This window comes from Haliaeetus albicilla, chromosome 10 (genome assembly GCF_947461875.1).
Source record: "Haliaeetus albicilla chromosome 10, bHalAlb1.1, whole genome shotgun sequence".
In the NCBI taxonomy this organism is placed as follows: Eukaryota; Metazoa; Chordata; class Aves; order Accipitriformes; family Accipitridae; genus Haliaeetus; species Haliaeetus albicilla.
Window position 1 is genome coordinate 15656774 of NC_091492.1, and position 20541 is coordinate 15677314.

At 36.3% G+C, this 20541-nt stretch overlaps 1 long non-coding RNA gene across 1 annotated transcript in view; it reads left to right on the top strand.

The window, feature by feature from the left end:
* Window positions 1–20541, top strand: part of LOC138687091 (uncharacterized) — a 140543-nt gene that overhangs the window by 42537 nt on the left and 77465 nt on the right. The window contains exon 2 of the long non-coding RNA XR_011326426.1: window positions 20475–20540. This is a non-coding gene — a long non-coding RNA (uncharacterized lncRNA). The remainder of the gene's footprint in view (window positions 1–20474; window position 20541) is intronic.

The following is a 20541-nucleotide window of genomic DNA, read 5'->3' on the forward strand; positions in this document are numbered from 1 at the left end:
TCCAAGGAGTGCACAATCTGGAGTGCATCAGGCAGAGTAACACTGAACAGACATGGGAATTGTGTCAGGGAAATGTTTTGAGTCCCTCAAAATGCACCAAGCCTCAGTTGGTTTGCTTTGCGTCTGTATGACTTTAGTTACAGGACTTACCTGAGGGCCAACAGTGCACAGTGGAAAGGCCAGATGAAAGTCCTTCTTTAAAGAATATTCAACTAAGAATCCCAATGTCTACAATAATAACAACAAGGTAGGGTCACAGAAGATGTAACTGGTGCTTTCAGTCGGTATTCTAAAGAACTAGGGCTTCAATATCTTATTACTGCTTTCTTTACCTGGAACTTCTGCTATGAAATATTGCTGATCATTAACCTTGTTTAAATTAAATAAAAATGATCACCTCACCTGGGTGCAACTCAAAATGGATCTGCTAGCCCTTTTAATTAGGCAAGCACTTAATCATATTGCAACAATTTGGATGAATTTCCTTCTGAAACAGACTGAACTGCTCTGCTTTTCATGTCCACAGGCCTGAATGCTCATAAGAAACAAGTCTATGGAAATCTTTTTATACTAGTTTCTCTGAAACATTTCCTGAATGCTCTGCCTGGTTCCCCTTTTTGAAAATGACACCTTAAGATTTTGGAAACCAAAACCATTCTTTCAGATTATTCAGTAACTTAAACACAGCTTCTCTCAGACACCTGACTATGTGGACTCTCTGGGTTTATAGTTTGTCTTTTCAAGGGCATCTGATAGGGGCAATGTGTTACGCACATTTCGTATTTCTCTCTCTTGGGTTTCGTTTTGTCTTAGGCTCCCCAAATAAAGTGTCGTTTGTGCAAGGACTGTGCAGCAGAAGCAAATTACTGTTTGCTTTGGGAGTTTAAAATATATGCAGACATAGACAACAGCTGTAAATACCTTGATAAGGATTTCATTCACTGGGAATCCTTATCACTCTAGAGAGTTCCCTGGACTTTGGTGGCAAAATCCTCTGAGAGATCTCAATTTCTGGCAGGCAGTTTGTGTCCAAAGTATGGAAGCTCTATCTCTCAGCCCCAACTTTTCTCTCAGCCTCCTTTGACCATGAATTAAGTCTTCCTATCCCTTCTTCCCGCCTATCATCTCATTCCCCACTGATGTTTGCCTTTACCAACAGTTTGTCCTGACCATTAAGTCACTGACCTATGCAATCTCTATTGCTTTAAAGGCCACCATCAAGGCTGGCTGAAGATGTCTTCTGAACTAAAAAAATTCTCTACTGCCTGAACCCTGAAGTCCCAAAGGATAGCAACTCAACCAGCTGTGTTACTTTTTAAAGGAAATAAAAAATTGTGGGTGTGTAGTAATACTTTTCTTATACGCCTTACCTTACAAATTTCCTGAGAGCTATTATGATATAGACCTGCTGTTTTCTTTATTCTAGCTTTTGTTTTGGGATGGTGAGTTCATTTCACAGGGCCAAATTTCAGTCCGTGGACTGTTCTGATCAAGAAGTAGCCATGCTTTCAGACATGTATTTATGCTTTTGTGAACATTTGTTAACTTCAGCTTGGAAGTTATACCAGAAAGAACCTTAGTTCAGATGTGGTTTAGTAAAAATTTCATTAAGGGAAAAAAGAAAGAAAAATAAAGAAGAAAGGCCTGGCTGGTGTCCTTATACTCGTGCAGCGTCATTAGCTGTGAGCAGTAGCTCAGTGACAGTTTGGCAGCTGAACTGCAGTGCCATCGTGGAGGGAGGCTACCTTTGCTGCACTACAAAAGGCCGGTCTTAATTTATTTCTTCATACCCAAAGCAAATTCTTTGCCTTCAGTGGTGTCCCAGGAATGTATGCTTTTGTTCACAAAGTATAGCCCTGACACCTTTACCTAGTTAGGCGATGGCTTTGAATGGAATCATACAAAACTGAAACAATCATTTTCAATTTTATTTATTTAACACTGTATGATATCACTGTAGTTGTTCTTTCTATTCCTCTACCACAATAAAACTGTAGACAATACTCTCCAGGAAACTTTTATATACAGTGAAATGGCTTTTATTTTTGGAACACTATAGTTCTCCACTTGGTGGTCTGCCCGTTAAAAGCAAACAGTTATTTTAGTTTAGAACACAGTTCAAATCAAACTGGCTAATGTAATTCTTGATTCTGGGACAACTAGTTTCTGCAGTCTAATCTTGCTCCATTGCACTGGGAAAATATTTTATTATTTTATGTATATTATATATTTTATTATAATTATTCTGCTAAACATAATGGTAAATAAACCATTTCTTTACAGAAATTGAACAAAAAGTATGTAGCTGGGTCTGAGCATTAAGTAAGTCTGCATGTCTTTTTCAGGCAGTTAAGAACTCATTCTTCCAATGTTCTTACCTGACTGGATGCTATGGAGGAGCATAGGACAGCAGCAAATCCAAAATAAAAACTTCTCTAAAGATACAGGTTATAGTTTCATCGCAGTATTAATGTGGTCATACCAGCTTGGCTCAGATGAAATGGGAGACTAGAGAGGATTGCATGTGCATATGAAATATTCCAGAGATACATCTGGAGATGAAGTGATGAGCTAAAGATGAACGCTATAGAGTGCCTTGAAACTTAAAACAAGGAAAGAGACATTAGGAGAAATAATGCAAAATGATAGCATATCTCGTCCAAGCATAGCGTTGTCACTGTCTTAACCACATGTTGAGAACACACAGGTTTGGTCCCAGGTCTTAAAAACATTTAATTAATTTTAAATAATTTTTAGCTCACCAGCCATGCACTTTGGGAAAGTGCATATTGCTTCCTGCTGGATAGCCAGCTAGCAGTACTGTTTTATATGCCTAGTCCTTTGGGGAGTCATCTGTCCTCTTAAATAAATATGGAACAGACAAGGCCTGCTCTGACCACTAAAACTGCAATTTTACTATATCTTATTGCAGACTGTATAAATTTGTGTGCTCTCTCAATCCAGTAAGATACAATCTGTGCCATGTTAAGACAGTTTGTGTTCTGACAAGATAAAAAATTTAGAGGTTTAAATTGAATACAAAAACTCAAAAAAGCCATGTTTCTGTAATTTTAAAAGGTCATTATAGTATTTTCCCACAGAAACATAATCTAAAAATTCTTGGTTTTTTTCTTTCAGAATAATTTTTCATTTACTATATATGTCTATACACACACATGTATTTTATATATAAAAGCTTTCAGATGAAAGGTTGCTTAATAAAATAATGACATTCCTCTTCTCTGTAAACTGTAGATTAATTTAGCCAAGCCAGTGCAGTATATTTTTTTAATCTCTCTCTCTACATTGTACATTTTGTCTATGCACTAGAGTATTATTATATAATACATAATTATTAAGTACTTATAATAAATGATATTTTGTTTTTATGTATGTCTAAAAATTCCTAAATTCTTGTATCATGATACTTTAAAGAAGAGTATCATTATATCTATGAATTTAGGAATTTGTAGACATAATAGTACTGTAAAGTATTATGATAACAGCAATATTTCTTTTTGTTCATTGCAAAATGGCAATCGAAACCCATAATTCCTAATCTCATTTCCCCATTTAGGTGTCTAGTCAGTGAGGGACAGTATATTATGGATACAGGATGAGCTTTGTGGTAGAGTGTAATTATGGATTTAAGCGATGTCTGCCTCTGTAAAAGGATGATATTCCTTAATATGGGGATATGATCCAGTGTTTTAAATAAGCACTTAATAAAACATGCTTCTGCTGTTCAAAAGATTGTGCATGGTATTTTTACAGCAGGTCAGCATTTCCAACTATAATTTATGTGAAGCCAAGACAAAATACTTATATGGGTATGTTTTAGGCTGCTTTTTTCTCTCTCCTGTGTGTTTTCTGTCTTATAACTGTCGTGGTTTAACCCCAGCCAGCAACTAAGCACCACGCAGCCGCTCACTCACTCCTCCCCATCCAGTGGGATGGGGGAGAAAATCGGGAAAAAGAAGTAAAACTCGTGGGTCGAGATAAGAACGGTTTAATAGAACAGAAAAGAAGCTAATAATGATAACACTAATAAAAGGACAACAGCAGTAATAAAAGGATTGGAATGTACAAATGATGTGCAGTGCAATTGCTCACCACTCGCTGACCAACACCCAGCTAGTCCCCGAGCGGCGATTCCCCCACCCCCCACTTCCCAGTTTATATACTAGATGGGACATCACATGGTATGGAATAGCCTGTTGGCCAGTTTGGGTCAGCTGCCCTGGCTGTGTCCTGTGCTAACTTCTTGTGCCCCCCCAGCTTTCTCACTGGCTGGGCATGAGAAGCTGAAAAATCCTTGACATGAGACTAAACACTACTTAGCAACAACTGAAAACATCAGTATTACCAACATTCTTTGCATACTGAACTCAAACGTAGCACTGTACCAGCTACTAGGAAGACAATCAACTCTATCTCAGCTGAAATCAGGACAATAGCAAATTGTAGTATAGGATTCCAGTGTTTCTTCTGTGATACCTGTGGCCTCTGGTCTCATGCTTCCCTTGTAGATATAAGGAATTATATGGTATGCAAAGCAAAGCGGCAGAGTTCACTGGAAATTTTTTTTAAGTGTTTGCTTACACCAGCGATAGATAGTAGGATGTAGGTCCAGGTCTGAAAAAATGACGGGCTGCTTTTCTGGAATCGGTTGTGGAGAAAGGAGGAGCAGAGCACAGGAAACTGAACTTAAAAAACTTTGGATCTAGAATGGTTCATTGTACTGGACACTGCTCTCATTAGAAGGCTAGACTCCTGGATTGCCATTTTGGGATGAAAAATAATCCATAAACACGTACTAACTATAGGAAGAAAAAGGGAATTTTCCAAGAATTTGTTCTCTTTGGTGGCATTTTACTTTGTCAGAATATCCATACTTCAAGTTGTAGCAGTAAATGTTAAAACTATTCACATCGAAGCTATTCCAGTTGTTGCTTTTACTGTCCTGAATTTTACAAAATCAATTACATTAATATTTAGTATTCCTAAATGTTTCCACAAGGCCTATAGCCACTTTCAGGTTAAAATTCAATTGCCTCTGGCTCACACTGAAGAGGAGCTTTGTTTGGAAACAGCTATTCTTAGAAAACAGTGCTACAGAGCACAGAGCAATGGAATTGCTATGCATAACGTTAGGGCAATTTCTTTTTGCCTTTAGGTGATACGACCAGCTAACATTTCAGCACAAGGATCCTTCAGAGCAGTATAGAGGATTTGATATGACAGTGTGTCTGGATCAACCACTGAACTTAAAGTATTCATTATATATACAACATATGTGCTAACTTCTCATTTAGTCAAAGAGTTGTCTCTGTCTTGTTTTTGTATGTCGTTGTCTCTTTTCTTGTTCTCATTTTTATTTTGACTGAAGTGTACTTAAATGATCACACTTCACACACACACCCACACACACCCCCCCCGCCACTTTCACTTTGCAGGAGTATGCCGCATGCATTGCCACTTCTGGTTCCCCACTTATGTTTTCAGTCAGATTGCTTCTCTTGCCAGGAGTGTCAGCTGAGGGAACATTGTAAGTGCAGGAGTGCTAGCAGCTCCTTGCTTCTGAGAGGGTGATAGCAGGAAATGTCAAAGTCTGTCCTCATCAGTTTGGATTAAAGCTGGATATAATATTTGGCAAATGCATTAAAGACAAAGCAGAGCATGTTGGAAAACTGCAGTTTGAACAGTTAAATTGCCAAAGGAACTAGCAAACAGGTTTTTATGAAGAGAAGTATTAGACAACCTTAGTTACGTGGCTTTGTTGACTCCCCATAAAATAAAAATAAGTCATAAAACATTATAGTTTTTTGTGAAAATGCACTTCACCTAATGTTCCTGAAAACTGATAATGAAAGGAAGTAATCTTTAGGCTACTGAATGCCAAAATTTCAATGAATGGGTCTGAGACATGTCAGTTCTCCACAACAATAACTTGCCCTATTGCTAGCTTGAGAATGTGGTTTGTTATTTCCAAGTTCCTCTGTGGTTTTTTCAAGAAGCGTTCATCTGCTTTCCTAGAGCAAATAATGTCCTTTCTGACTGGTGGAGGGCAGAAAAGAGGCAAGCCAGCAGAAGTTACTGAAAAGCATGGATTTCCTCCTTTGTGGTTTGAAAATTTGTATTCTGGTGGACATTGCAGTATCTGGGTGAGGAAGGGCCATTCAGTGAATGGAGATGGTCTCCCTTTTTATCTATGAAAAACAGTGACTGTGCAAGATAAGTACACCAAAACAGCATACCAGTGACTTCAAGTGACAACCTCTGTAGGAGAACTTAAAACTGCTGCAACCTTCTAGTCAGCTCCAAATAGGTCACTGATTCACTTTGATTACAGTGTTACACATTTTCCATGTTAAATAATTTGTTATTTATGTGTTGCATTGTAATAAAGCTATAGCTTTTTGATCTTTATGGTGGGTTTTGCTGCCTTTTGTAGAAGCAGAAAGTCTGAAAGTCATAAATGATTACTATCCTTAAGAATCCTTTACTGTACAGATGTTTTACAATAAACCAAGGGGACAGGACATTCTGTAAATTTAATGGCACATCACTTAAAACATCATATAATTACAAGGTGTATGTTGGAATAAAAATTATACCTTTGCAGGTTAAGTAAAGTATCGCTAATAAAATTGTAACAGACATACATTATACAGCATGGGGTTCATAATGAATAATTGCTAGGTTATTAGTGCTTAACAGATTAAGGGTACTTCCATTTATTACTGTGCTCCACTAAGGATGAGCATTAATTTTTTTTTTCAAAGCAAATTCACTGGAAACAGACAGTTTAAAATTTATGCTTGTAATGATTGCTACATGGTCCATTAAGACCACCTCTAAGTGAGCTTAATTTGTAGCAGATAAATGTACATGTCTACATATTTTTCAACGTAGTTTATGGTGCATCCTGCACAGCTGTGCCCAACTGATTAAATCCTCACAAAATTTAAATAGGAAACCCATTACATAGACAGTATTATATCAATTTATCATACACACATTTTCAATTTAACTCTCTAAGCCTTTGTGCAGGATATTTTCACTGATTCATTAAATATGTATAGTGAGGCCATTTTCTTTTCTGGTTTGTTTTGCCCTTTTGTTTTCTGGGATTGTTTGGTTCCTACTTTTCAGTTCTATCATCCAATAATTAAGAACTTCAACAAACTGAACATCATCTACAACAATTATCTCAGTAATAATCCTAGATATGACAGTCACTTACAATCCTAGATCTAGAGAGCTCTTATCTAGAGAAAAGTAGCAGGGCTATAACCAGTATGTAGGGAAGGGTGATTGGTACTAATACCCTAATTTGCCTTCCAGAATGGATTCTGGACTCTGGATTTGTCCTGACAGATAGACATGCTAGATGCTGAAAAAGGTTGGGATTACAGATATTTCTTCCCTTTCTTCAGCATTTCCCATTGGTTGAGCTCTGGGCATCTCCCGATTTTGTTAAAATGCTTCCTAGGATCCCATTCTGAACTGTCTAGCTCTATCTTTGCTTTAGGAGTTTTGAGTCTCATATAAACCATAGTTCTGGATTCTAGAAATAGGATTAGAAGCATTTGTCCAATTTTAGAGATCAAATTTAGCTGCTCTGAATTATTATCTGAAATCCCTCTTACTGTCATTCACTATAGAATAAATTAAAGCTGTTAACTTCACATTCCCTGAGCATGGTAAAGGTGAAAAAATAGATGGTAAAATAGCTGGTATGAATTCCCTGTCAGACAAATACTGCTCTACTTGATTCAAGGCCATAGATCTTTCTCTGGATCTAGTGCTACAGTAAAAGTCTTGATCATCGTATTCTGTGGTCTCCTAGCGTGAGCCTCTGCAACTGTGCATAGGCTTATTAAGCTCAGTAGAGCCTGTGCTAACAGAACACTGCAAAATCAAGGCCAACTTTTGTTTAAGCTGTAGCAGTATCTTTGCTTATCTTGGAGTAACAGAAGGGAAACAAGATTTTAAAACAAGAATAACTAGTTATTGTTCATTCATTTTTGCATTCCCTTAATTAAATGCCAGAGACAGATTCTGTACTCTTCTACAAACTGAACAAACATACAGAGCCACAAGGAAGTGTTGACCTCCAAAACCTTCAAGAATTGAAGATTTCCTATGGAAAGTAAGGGCTGTTTAAAGAATAGTCCTCTGGTGGCTGGCTCTGTTTTCTTAATGCGTGTATAAAATTGAATCATATGGCCATTTTTTTAGCAAACATGGGTATTTTAGAGAGAAATTCAAAGGATTAAAAGGACTTAGTGATTTTTCTTTGTGGCACAAATAGTGACAATGATTTATTATAACCTTCTTTTTAGCCTACCTTTGAAGCCATTGTGTCCTTAAAAGATTTTTTTCCCCAGTTCATTTTCCACAGAAACACCAAAACTGATAGATGGATGAATTAATTTAAAAACCTTTCAGATGACAATTAGAAACTAGTGTATATCCATGTATTCTGAAATTTGTTTCAGTATATTTAGAGTTTTGATTATGTATTAACTGTAGGAAATGACTGATTTTTGTTTGGTGAAGATGAAAATTCTGATGTAACAGTTTGTCAACTTGCATGATTTTTTCACAGGATTTTGGTGTGGGCTAGAGCTAGTCCTGATGTTCTTCAGAACCTTTCACACATTTGCTTTGCTCAAGCCCCGTGGTTTGTCTTCTCACTTCACTTCTTTTCCTTTTAAAAAGCCAAATCATCTGTAGGAAGCAAATAGTATTCCCGGGTATGAAGCCCAGAATGTGCCTCTATTCTCCCAAACAGCAGCACCAGGATTAAGACAAGGACAGTTTAGAGCTACATCATCCTTGGAATATAGTGGGAAATGGACTTCTCAAATATTGGAGAGTAGAACTATCCTAGGAGTTTCAGGGAAAGGAAGATGTCCTTCATTTGAGGTGCAGGTGATGGAAGCAACTGTTGTTAAAATTCTGAGCAATTCTTTCTGATCTGGTGGTAGTCCCCACACCTAGAATTAGTGCTGCTGGGTCAGTGTTCCAGGTTTTTTTTTCTCAGATAAATATGTTCTCACCCTCTCACCTTCTCTCAGAGTATTCCTGACACCTGACCCTTTAAACAAACACTTGGAGAACCAAATGCCTGTCATAAAATAGAAAAGTGTATCTTGGAATAAGACCTATAAATGTGATATTATAGATGGACTTACTATCTTAGAGGATTAGACAAATGCTTAGGAACACAGGTAGTCAAACCATGGAAAAATTGCCCTGGATATTCATTTCAGTTTAGGCATCACACGGAAATAGAGGCTGGCTGAACTAGACCATTCTTGAACAACCCATAGGTGAGGTCACTGTTTTTAAAGACCTTTGTGAGAATTTGAACATCAGGACTGTGTCCCAGTTCATTCAGAGACATCTGTTTCAGTGTTCATTTTTCTAGTGATCACTGCCAGTAGGAATCAGTTGTGACTAGTAAAGTGCTGACCTCAGGGTCTGGACAGTTGGTGGGTTCTTCAAAGTGTGAAAACAACAAGTTTCCGTCATCGCAAGTGTGAAAATAATATTGCAAGTACATATGATATTATTTCTAGATTTCAGGGAGAGAATGTTTCAATGGATAAAGAACTATGGGAAATGAGTTGCTTGTAGGTAAAGTGTAAACCTATGATATTATAAACATGCTCATTGTTTTGTTTTCTTTCAAAAGTGAGAAACTATTCACTAGGAATATTAGTAGCTACCCAGTATCTGATGATATTTTTTTTATGGAAACACAAACCAGTGTCTTTCAGTTATGCGCAAATTTTTGGAGGCTTTCCTGTGATATCAAGAAATTGTTGACTGTGACATTCTAGTGTATATATAGTCATCCACTTCATCTATATAAAATAATGTTTGTGCTTGTGATGAAACTGTTCTTTGTATGTTTAGTGAATAAACATTTTAACAGAAGTGTTTATTTAAAAAGGCATAACAGTGCAAATGTATGAACCTGAGGAGGTTTGTGTCACAATCTGTTATCTTGAAAGCTTACCAAGACAAACTTACTTCAGGGGAGTCTGTTTTATTTTGCTGCTGGCAGCAAAATGATTATTTGCAGAATAATCTTATAGAGAACTGGTTGCTGATTAACAAAAAAATAGACTGCTCCCTGTGTCATACTTTCACAGGAATCTTCCTCATATTTTAATTTTTGAGGAATAGCTAATGCATTCGTGCATTATTGTTAAATAATCATTACATTTTAAATTATTAGTTTAGTTAATTATAGGTATTCAGGAATCTGTCAGCTCTTCAGTTTGAGGTTAATTTTTTGCAATAAATAGATGTATGAAAGAGACAAACTAGCTACCTATCAGAAAACAGAAAACTGCATAATAAGTTCTGGAATATTTCGAGAGCAACAGAAGAATAATTGGTAACTGGGTTACTAGAAAGAAAACGACCCTTAATCTATGGAGGATTTTGAAAACAATGACATTTTGGGTCCAAATTATATTAAATACTTAAACAGTTCCATTCTTGGGTGCTTGGCTGACCTGTAGCCCCTATTGCATCTTACCTCAACCTTTATAGTTTAAATAAATTCATCATAGTATGACGAATTCGGAAGGCATTTTGAGGTGAGACTATTGTCCCAGCAGAATCAGAGGTAGGCTCTTGCCTTAAAGCTGACCTAAATAATACAAGCAATTGAGTGAGCAAAACAAAATTTATATATAAATTAAAATAAATTTTGAAAATATTTTCTGCATGAGAAAGGGACAAATGCAGTTAACAGTAGTTCTTAACAATTTTTTTCAAGTGAGATATTTGTCATCCTCCAAATGATAGCAAATTAAAATATGTTCATGACAGAAGCTGACCTTCATGAAAATATATTTTGTCCTCAGATGAAGAAGGTTTGATTATCATACAGTTACCACGGCACATGTAAAATACCTAGCTTGGAAGGCAGAAGGAAACATGTTTAATTAAACTTTGTTTTGTTTCAATTGAGTTGACTTGCAGTCAAATTGGAAAGCATCTTCACATTTTAAGCAAAAAAAAAAATCTTCAAACAATAGTAATATATAAATATTGCACCACTGCTACAGAGAAGCTTTGTGAAGCTGTGATTAAGACTATTCGGGATTTTAGTCCCTGTGCTGTACTTTAAGGTGTATGATAATGTTTGTGGTTTATATCTTATTGCTTTAACTGGCAACGTTATAAGATGTATTCTTTCTTTGTACTCCCCTATGTGTCATATGATTAATTTCTGATTTTTTTTCTTTTCCTCTCAAAGTATATATTTTTTTTAAACCATAACTATTGTGTTATATGCCAAAACATTTCAAGCACTGCTTAAATATGAAGGAAATACAAAATGTTTTCATGTAACTCTGTAATGTGATATTAAACAGATTTAACACAAATTTAATACAAACATAATAAAACCAACTTCCTCTAAATGTAAGTCTCTTTAGAACATGTATGATTCTCATTTAGCTTTAAAACAACCACTATGTTTTCTGTGTTGCTAAACTGTTCTTTTCTGTTTGTTTCCAAATCCTCCTTTAGAATCCCCCCCCCCCTTTTTTTTTTTAATGAAACCTTAGTGATTGTCTCTTCTTTAATTCACTCCTTTCTGAATCATTTTCTCAAATTGTATGTGCCTGGAAGGGTTAGTGAGCTACTTGAAGTGGATACCCAAGTCTGTCTTTTTTTAGGTGCTTTATAGCATTATGTGCCTACTATTTTGCACCCAGTTTTGGCTGTGTGTAAAGAGCACAATGCAGAAAGTACTTCAGATATGCAGTGTGCTTAAACACAATGCATATCCAGGGCTGAAGAAGGTGATCCATAATATTCCACTTGCTGAACAGGGAGCTGTCTAACTTGGAACAATTCTGTGATTTTGCCATGCTCTGGAGTGTAAGTTTCTTTTCTTACAAGTTCTTGGGTCACAAACCAATGCACAGAGCTAGTAAGTCCATGAAAATGAAGGGAGTGAATAAACAAAGAGAAAGCAGGAGTGAGGAGAATGGAAAGTTGGGTGAGTGGTAGTAGAAGGAAAATGCTTACAGGTCCTAAACTTGCAAATTCTTTACATTTGGACAAAAAATACAACTTTGTGTTAAAGGTCTGGATCTGATATTGCCCTTTGAATTTATCAACTTCCATTTCCTAATTTTCAGTGACTGTGTACCATGGAAGTTTGTGGACTTATACACTGGTACTTATACACCCTAACAGCTTCCGGACTATTGCCAGCCGCTGGATATTCTGAATAACTTAATCAGTGAAGTGAAGCAATGCAGAGTAGCTGGTATTGGCTGTTTCAATGGTGCAGGCACATCAGGATACGTTCTTTGAGTCAAAAAATGTTCACTGCTGAAGTCCCTTGTGGCCAGTGTCATCTTCTAAAAGGCTTCTCAGGAGAAGCATATTCTCACCAAGGTCCCTTTGGCGACATGAGCAATTTTTTCTGGTATATTTTGTGGCTCATCATTTGAATCATCCTTTAAGGATACGCTCTGGGCTGAAATCCTATTTGCACTATTAACTTTTATTCTGTAATAACTCATTTAAGAACATCAGATAGTCTCTAAATAGGCTTTTTATTAATGTTTTGATCAAAAATAATAAATTCTGTTCCTGTTAAAACAAAACTTTGCAGTCTCTGCAATGTAACCTTGAAATTTCAAAACTCTTTTAAAGACCTTGCAGAGCCCTCCTTGATAAATAGAGGAGTTTATTGTGTTATCAAAAGATACACTCAGAGGAACCACTGATTTTTTTTTTTTTCCAGCACTAATGTCTTAACCCTACTTGCACCTCAGATTTGAGTTATATAGAAATGTATAATAAATATAAAGTGTATATAACTATATTTATATACTTAAGGAACATAAATGGCTCACAAAATCTAATTAGCTTTTTCTTTCAATTCTGCCTGATTATTTTCAGTTATTTGATTTTGAATCCACTGTTTCCTCTGATCAATTTTGCAGTATAAGTATTGAAGTATAATGTAGTTTGTCTGAAGAAGCATTATGTTTGGAAGCAGGAGGTCATTGTTACTTCTTACTCAGGCCCTACACAAAAGTAACTGAAAGAAAAAGCATATTCATGTGTGCCTGAAGACAACCTGAGAAGATTGTGGGTTTTCTCATTCTGCTGCCCAGCATAGCACATGTTCTATTTTGTGTGAGTCTGATGGAGGAGAGGCTGTCATCAGTATTCCTGCTGCCTCTAGACCTGTTTATGACTTATGTTTTTATGTTCTCTGTTATTACAGAAAATTTAAAGGGCTTTCATACATACTGAATAAGGATTTCCAAAAATTAAGCAGAAGCTCTAATCTGACTCCTTAAAATGCTCCTGAATCTCAGCTATTGTCTAGAAGATTCAAGTTTTTGGTCCAGATTGGAAAGAAAAATGCAGGCCTATTTTCTGTATGCTGATCAGTTGGCACCCAAGGTAGCAAAAAGTTGATAAGAGCAGCCAAAATCCTATGTGAATAGTTCAAATGAAATTGTGCTGACATATATGAACTTGAATGTTAGCCCATGGACAGCATCAGTTCTTCATCTTGATATTTGTTTAATCCAGACAGAAATCATAGTGCCTGTGGAACTATGCGAGGAGGAGGCATTTTTCTTAATTCACATTTGTCTAGGTATATGCAAAGCATTTCTAACTTTGCTACCAAACACAAATTTGGCTTGTTAGAACACCTTCATTAAGCAGTCATGGAGTCCCACTGAAATACATCTTCCGAATCAAAACTTAACACTGTGTTTCTACTGTTGTAGTCAATATGTTGCTATGAAAACTGTTGGTAAGTACTTATCTGGAATTATTGAAGGACTTGACCTTCTTCTATGAAGTATTAGTGACATTATTGAGCTCTCTTTTAATAGTGTTTTTGTTATGTCTGCCCTTGTAAGTCCCTTCTTCCAAATGTTATAGCTTATTAGTTTATATGCTATTTTCATTGCAATTATAGCTAGTACAGGAATATTTTGTTACCTTTTTAACACATTGTCACCATGCATCATTTTTAGATTCTCATTGCTCCTTATTAGAGGTTATAAGCTCTCAGCTCTAACTGGATAATGAAGCATGCTTATGAGATAAACTAGAAAAAGCTTATAAAGCTTATGTAAAGATTTTGTTGCATTGGTGACAGTCTGTGGTGTTTTTATTTGGGTTTTGTGTGTGTGTGTGTCATCTCTTAGGTTAGTTAAATGTAATAGAAATGTACATAAATGTCAGACAGCTGGTACAGCCTCTGCTGGAACGACTTCATGAGTGTGCCAGAATATGTGAGATCTCTGCATGCCCCACCTAACCTCCAGTATGGTGCCACCTTCTTCTGGTCTGTTTGTTTTCTTCCACTGGCACAGATCAAATAGAATAGGATGCAATGTGTGAGATGAATAGCTTTGCCTGTCTGAGGAAAACCTTGGGATCCTTAAAAAAAAAAGCTATTCGAAGATAAAGTGAAGCAGATGAAAATTATTGATGTGGCCATGAGATTACGCTAAAGAAAATGGGTGTGATTTTTGCCGCCTTTATTTCAATTATTGTTTTGCTTATGTTTTGTTTGGTGGTTGTGTGGCCTCAGTGTGTATAACCCAAGCATGTCATAATTTGGAGTGTATTTATTACTTCTCACAACATCCTTGCAACATAAAGAAGTATTACTGTTATTATTTATTATCTTCATTAGTTGTAGAGGTTTGAGGCACACAGCCAACAGACTATAGAGGTACTCCAACTACTGAAGACCAGGCTAAAATGAGACTTGAGAACAGCACATTTGTGGTCATGCAATGCTATGCCTGAGTTGCTAAGCCATGTCTCTCAAGAGTGCCTATGAATGCAGATGAAGCACCATACAAGCCTGGTATTGCCTGAGGAGCGCTTACGGATAGACCTTGTATCCTGCATAGTCTGTGCTGTGTACAGACAGTAGAAGTATTACCTTAAAGCATCATTAGCATAAAATTTTGTGTTCTGTGGCATCTGAGTCATTGAAACTGAAGTCATTTCGAAACTGAATCCGTGTCTCCTAAGTCCTACACTAATGTCCTAGACCATTCTTCTTTTCATGTCTACATGTAAGCTAATTTTAGTTTGGTTTTCATCTGTCAGGGATTTATAAACTTTTAAGGCCCCTGTTCAAACTCTTCCCTTTCTCTAATTACACAGAATTAAAGGGTGGACACTGTGCTGCTTCCTAAACCATCTCAGCACTGAAGTGTATTGGCAGAACAGAAACCTGCTCCTTGAAGGATCAGTCTCTGATTAGTTTGTTTCACATTTATATCTCCTGCTAGTAAAACAGAAATGGCCACTACATTTTTGAGTGGAGGATAATGCCATGGCTGATGCACAGAACTGTCTGTTGAAGATTTGCTGTATGTAGATCCACATGATACCAGGGTCTAATCCCAGACAGTGGCACCCTTTTGGCCTTTAAAAGTTAGGGGGGATCCACAAATTATTTCTGCCCATTTACAGTGACTAAATTCATATACCCGCAGTGTTCTTCCTCTCTGTATCCAGGAGCAAGTCACTACTACAGATATGGACTGAATTGCATGATTGCTGCCATATATTCTTTTCTGAAGGGAAATCAGCTGAATGAATTGGGGACTCAGGCACTGCAATTCCAAAAGGTTTTACCAAAAAAGTCCAAGTAAAGCATGGAAATTAGCTGGTAATTCTTACCTGCTGTGTTGTGGGTAGGTCAAGCAGTCACATTTAATTGAAATAAGGTCAAATGGCCAGAGGATATACCAGCCTATGCCAAATATTGACAAGTAAGCTGGTGTACACAGGTAGTCATGTGTCTTCAAAGGGTGCATCAGTTCTTTTAGTCTGAGAGAAGGACATACGGATTAAAATGATATACCCAGATATTATGAGAGACAGAGAGGCCAGAATATATGGTTTCAGAGCACTCTAGAGCAATCTGTAATAGAAAATCATCTTTGTATACTATTCCATAGTATATAATTTTTAAAAAATGCTATAGTGGTAGTTTTCTTTACGTTTTAGGACAGTTACAATGTTTTTGAAATATAACATTTAAATTTTAAAGGAATTCTAATAAAAGCTGATTACTATCACTCTGAATCAATTCTATCTGATTTTCCTGTGGCTATAGGCCAGACTATACTTTTTCTATCATTGTCAGAGATGTCAGTGGATTTCCTGGCATATAAGTAAAAGCAAAATGTGGCCATTTAATTCCACAAATGGCAATAAAAATAGTGAACTCTGGAGAGTACATGTTTGGGGTACGAGTAGTTGATTTTTCTTTTAAATTGTGTTTATAGACTATTGTTAGTAGTATTGTTTCCTTTTTCATTGCATCCTTGAGAGTGGGTGTTTACAGATGCACTGTTACTAGAGCTACTTATTGTAATATCCTTTTTGAGTAAAGACAGGCAGCCTGTGCTAATTGCTGTACAGACAGTCTACAATGTAATATACAATGTCACTTAAGCCTTGTTCATAAAGACCTGAGTTTTCAAGCGTTCAGTGCATTACAATAAGTTTGGGGTTGGGCTAAATTGCACTATTGATTTTTTTGTAATTAGATTTTAATGAATTGTATTCACTGAATTGTACGTTTGTCAAGGGACTTCAAAGATTGGATTGTGATAGTTTCATTCACTGTATTTATTTATTTTTATTGTGTCTAACAGTAGAGAGCTCCTGGAAATCTTTTCTAGATATCAGTAACTTTGATTTTTGTGTTAGTTTCTTTAAAGTCCAGCACCTACTTTTCTGTAGTATAATATTAATAAAATATGTAGGCTGGTAGGAATTTGGCTTGCATAAAAGCTGTTGAAGTAATCCAGCTCTTAGAAATTTCTGTTTTCTTACTGTTTGCTCCCCTGCACTATTTGGGTTAAACCGCTTGACTGAAATTGGTCAATGAGGATTTTGTTGGACTTTTGCTCCATTATGATTGCTTGTATTTGTATTAGTCTTTATCACTGGGCACTAAAAAGCTGCTTTTCCTTGTTGATACTTAATCAAATGTCATGGTAGCACGTAATCCCCACTCTGATTTAGTAACACTCACCGTGTTCTTTTCCATGAGATTTTCTTATACTGTTTTATTAAATTATGTGCCTTAGAAGGAGAAACACATGTTCTCCACCAACCCCCAGATACTGATTAAATGGTGCTTATACAGCTGAATTTATTCTTGAAGGGCCAGGGGTACCTGCTGTAACTTTGTAATTATGACTACATTTCACTCTTCTAATGGAAAATCACATCTTTTCCTGAAATAGCTAAGTAGTTTAAAAATCCCTACGTTTAATTAGTGATTTGTGTATCTATGTGTAAGCTTTTCCTTTTCCATCACCTCTGCTAATATACTGGACTTTCCACTGTGCTGGACAGCAATCATGAATAATTTTTGCTGAGCTGAGTCCTGGGTCAGCATGATTTTCCTGTGAGCTGGAGAGCCCTTGGTCAGTAACCCCTTCAAGGCAGGACAACAACCGCCTTTCACAGAGTCTACTCTTGATCACTCAGTTGTCTTTTGTAGGGGAGGTGCTGAACGTTTCACTGCACTTGAGTAAGCCTTATCTTTCTTAAAGTGATTACAGCTAATCCCAACAGCAGACTAACTTGTTCTTCCAGCTACAGCAGTCCTCTGGGTTTCTCCCTCTATGAGATCCCAGTTTTTAACAAATACATGTATGCTTAGATATGGGGCTGTATGCCATCTCAAAGTGGTGGTGGGGCTCTGCTGAGAGTTTTTCCAGACCAGAAGCAGCCTAGCAGTGTTAGAAAGGTATGAACCAAAGCTAATGCATCCCAGAGATGTGACATATTAGCTTGACTTAGCTCCATAGCTTTTGGAGGAATTCAGGATTGGAATTTTTGGATGCAAAACTGGTTTATAATACAGAGAAATAGATGTAGATGGCTGCAGATGGCTATATAGAGGTACCTTCGTGTTTTCTTTGATGCTGACCTACTATATGACCTTGAGTAAATAAGTCACTGGATCTTTCTGTGCTTTTGTTCTTCCTAAGTTTTCTTTATTCTACCTTCTATATTCAATCTGTAATATTTCAGCCTTTCATATCAAAAAAGCAAATATTTCCTAATATATTTTACCATTTTTGTCATTGACCATCGCAAAAAAAGATTCCAGCTTGTGTTTTATTCTCTATGATTTGCACTTGCTTAGGTAAGAATCAGTCAATTCAGATACAAAAACATGCACAATAATTCTAGCTTGCTGTATTTTACCATTTAATATCAATAAATGTGTTCATCTAGAGGATTTGTGTCTTTCAAGCTAAATGTTAGACATAACTTCAGTTCCTTGTTAGATTTTAACCAGCAGCCTGGTGAATTTATGCTACTCCCATTAGCTGTGAATCTGCTGTCTCTTCCAGAACTATTTGGGCATAAGGGCCTGTACTGAGCAATTAAAAAAGACACAGAGCTATTAAAACTGTGCCTAAATACTACATGTAAATTTGTGCGCAGCCATTTCCAATAGAAATATGCACTTTGCATGTGTGGCTATGTGGTACAGTGCCAACAATTTAGGTTTATGGTATGAATGCACCTGCGTGTAACAGTTTATTTTAAAATTTGGTCATGCAGAACTTTGCTTTTTAATTAGGTTTTCTTTTTTTCTCTTGGACAAAAATTTGCGTATGCATATATTTGCAAATTTTATGTGTATTTTTAGAAGGGGTCATTGTAAATTGAACTTGCAGAATGGTAAAATACAGCTTGGTATACCCAAGTATGTAACTTATGTAAATATAAACAAAGATAAATATCCCAAAGTGAAAAACTCAGAAGGTCTGGCTAAAACGTGGAAAATCTCTTTTCTCTTTGGCTAAGGAAGAAAAGAAATTTCAGATTACAAAAATGTGTTCTTCATGCTTCCTCAAATTTCCTTCTGAAAAACTTACTCTTTTCTTTAAATTACAGCTGATTTTGTTATTACTATCAGAATATTTAATACTGATATTAATTTTCTCTCTTTCTGGCTATGAAATAGTTTGCTAATGGTATTGGTTGTAATCATAGTGTAAGAGGCATTTGTGCAAAATAGTGACAGGCTTTTTATTTGTTGAGAAATTACTAGCTGTTTACAAGCAGTGCTGGTAGCAATGATTTTTTTTTTTTTAGAGCATTTTAGTACAATGTTAGTAATGGTACGTATAAGTCTCTGGGGCAAGACATGGAGAGAAGAGGAAATATTTGAAGGCAAAAGCAGATATTTCCAGATGAGCAGCTTCCTTCTTGTTTCCTCTTAGAAATATATCTTAACTTTGTCATAAGTTTCATTTGCAGATTCCTTTCCCTGTGACAACCTCCTTCAGTTTAAATTCATCTAGTCTACCAGGACAATACTAATTAGCTAAAGTAAGATGAATGGGATATTTAGTGAAATAAATAAATATTACACATAAGCAACTCATTCCGCTCAGTTGCACTGAATGAATTTCCAAACAGGCTTGAGTTTGTATACACATACTTTTTAATGCTTTTTAACAAACTAACTATGGTGTCTTCCAATGAAGTGAAACGCATCAGAGTGAAGAGAGGATGAAAGTGGTAGGGAAACAATGCAACAGCAAGTAAATATAGAAGAAATCATCATTCCCCATTAAATAAAAACTAGAATTCATAGAATTAAAAACGTTCTAAATAAACAAGATTTACTTACATCATTATCTTGTCTGTCCCTGTGTCAACACAGAATAGTTCCTTTCAGCAAATTTCCAAGTGTTTGATCCATTTTAAAGTACCTTAGATTACAGGGTTTTCACAAACTCCCTTAGAAGATTATTCCGTGGTTAGATATATCTAACTGCCAGCATTTCCTTCCCAAGTTCAGCTTTTGCTCTATTTCATCCTATTATTTCTACTTCTTGGGCCACATTAAATAGTTTTTTCTTATTCTTGGTATGTATGTCCTTCAGACACTTAAGGAGGCTTATCATTGATCCCTTAGCTTAGAAATAGTTAATGAGAAAAACAAATGCAAGATGCAGGGGATACGGCATTTTTTTAATTCCTGGATATAGCTTGCTTAAACTGCTCTGCAATGTTTTTGCAAAATATAAGAGGAAGTAGAATATGCATTATCTTTTTCCCCTTAATTCTTGAGTTAAAGTGGATTTTTTGATTGATTTAATCTTTCAATTAACTTGTGTTACAACAGTTGGGTCAGACTGGGGACTTTAAATCATCCAAAATGTAAAACTTGTCCTGCTTGGGAGGTTAAATACCCTCTTAACTACTTATTTCTGCTCAATCCAGTGTCACCAGGGGACCAGGTCCACCTCATTTCCAAGTAGCAGATATTGAAATGGTTTTCTGTGAGAAGTGCTGTGGTTATTTACAGCACACATTGCTTTGTTGAGGGTATAATTGTTTCCTACCATCAGTGATTTTTCTTCTTCTCTTGTTCTACCTTCTAGTTATCAATGTTGCTGTTTGTTTTGGAACTACAGATTTTCCATAAAAGAAATCCTGGTTTTATCAAGG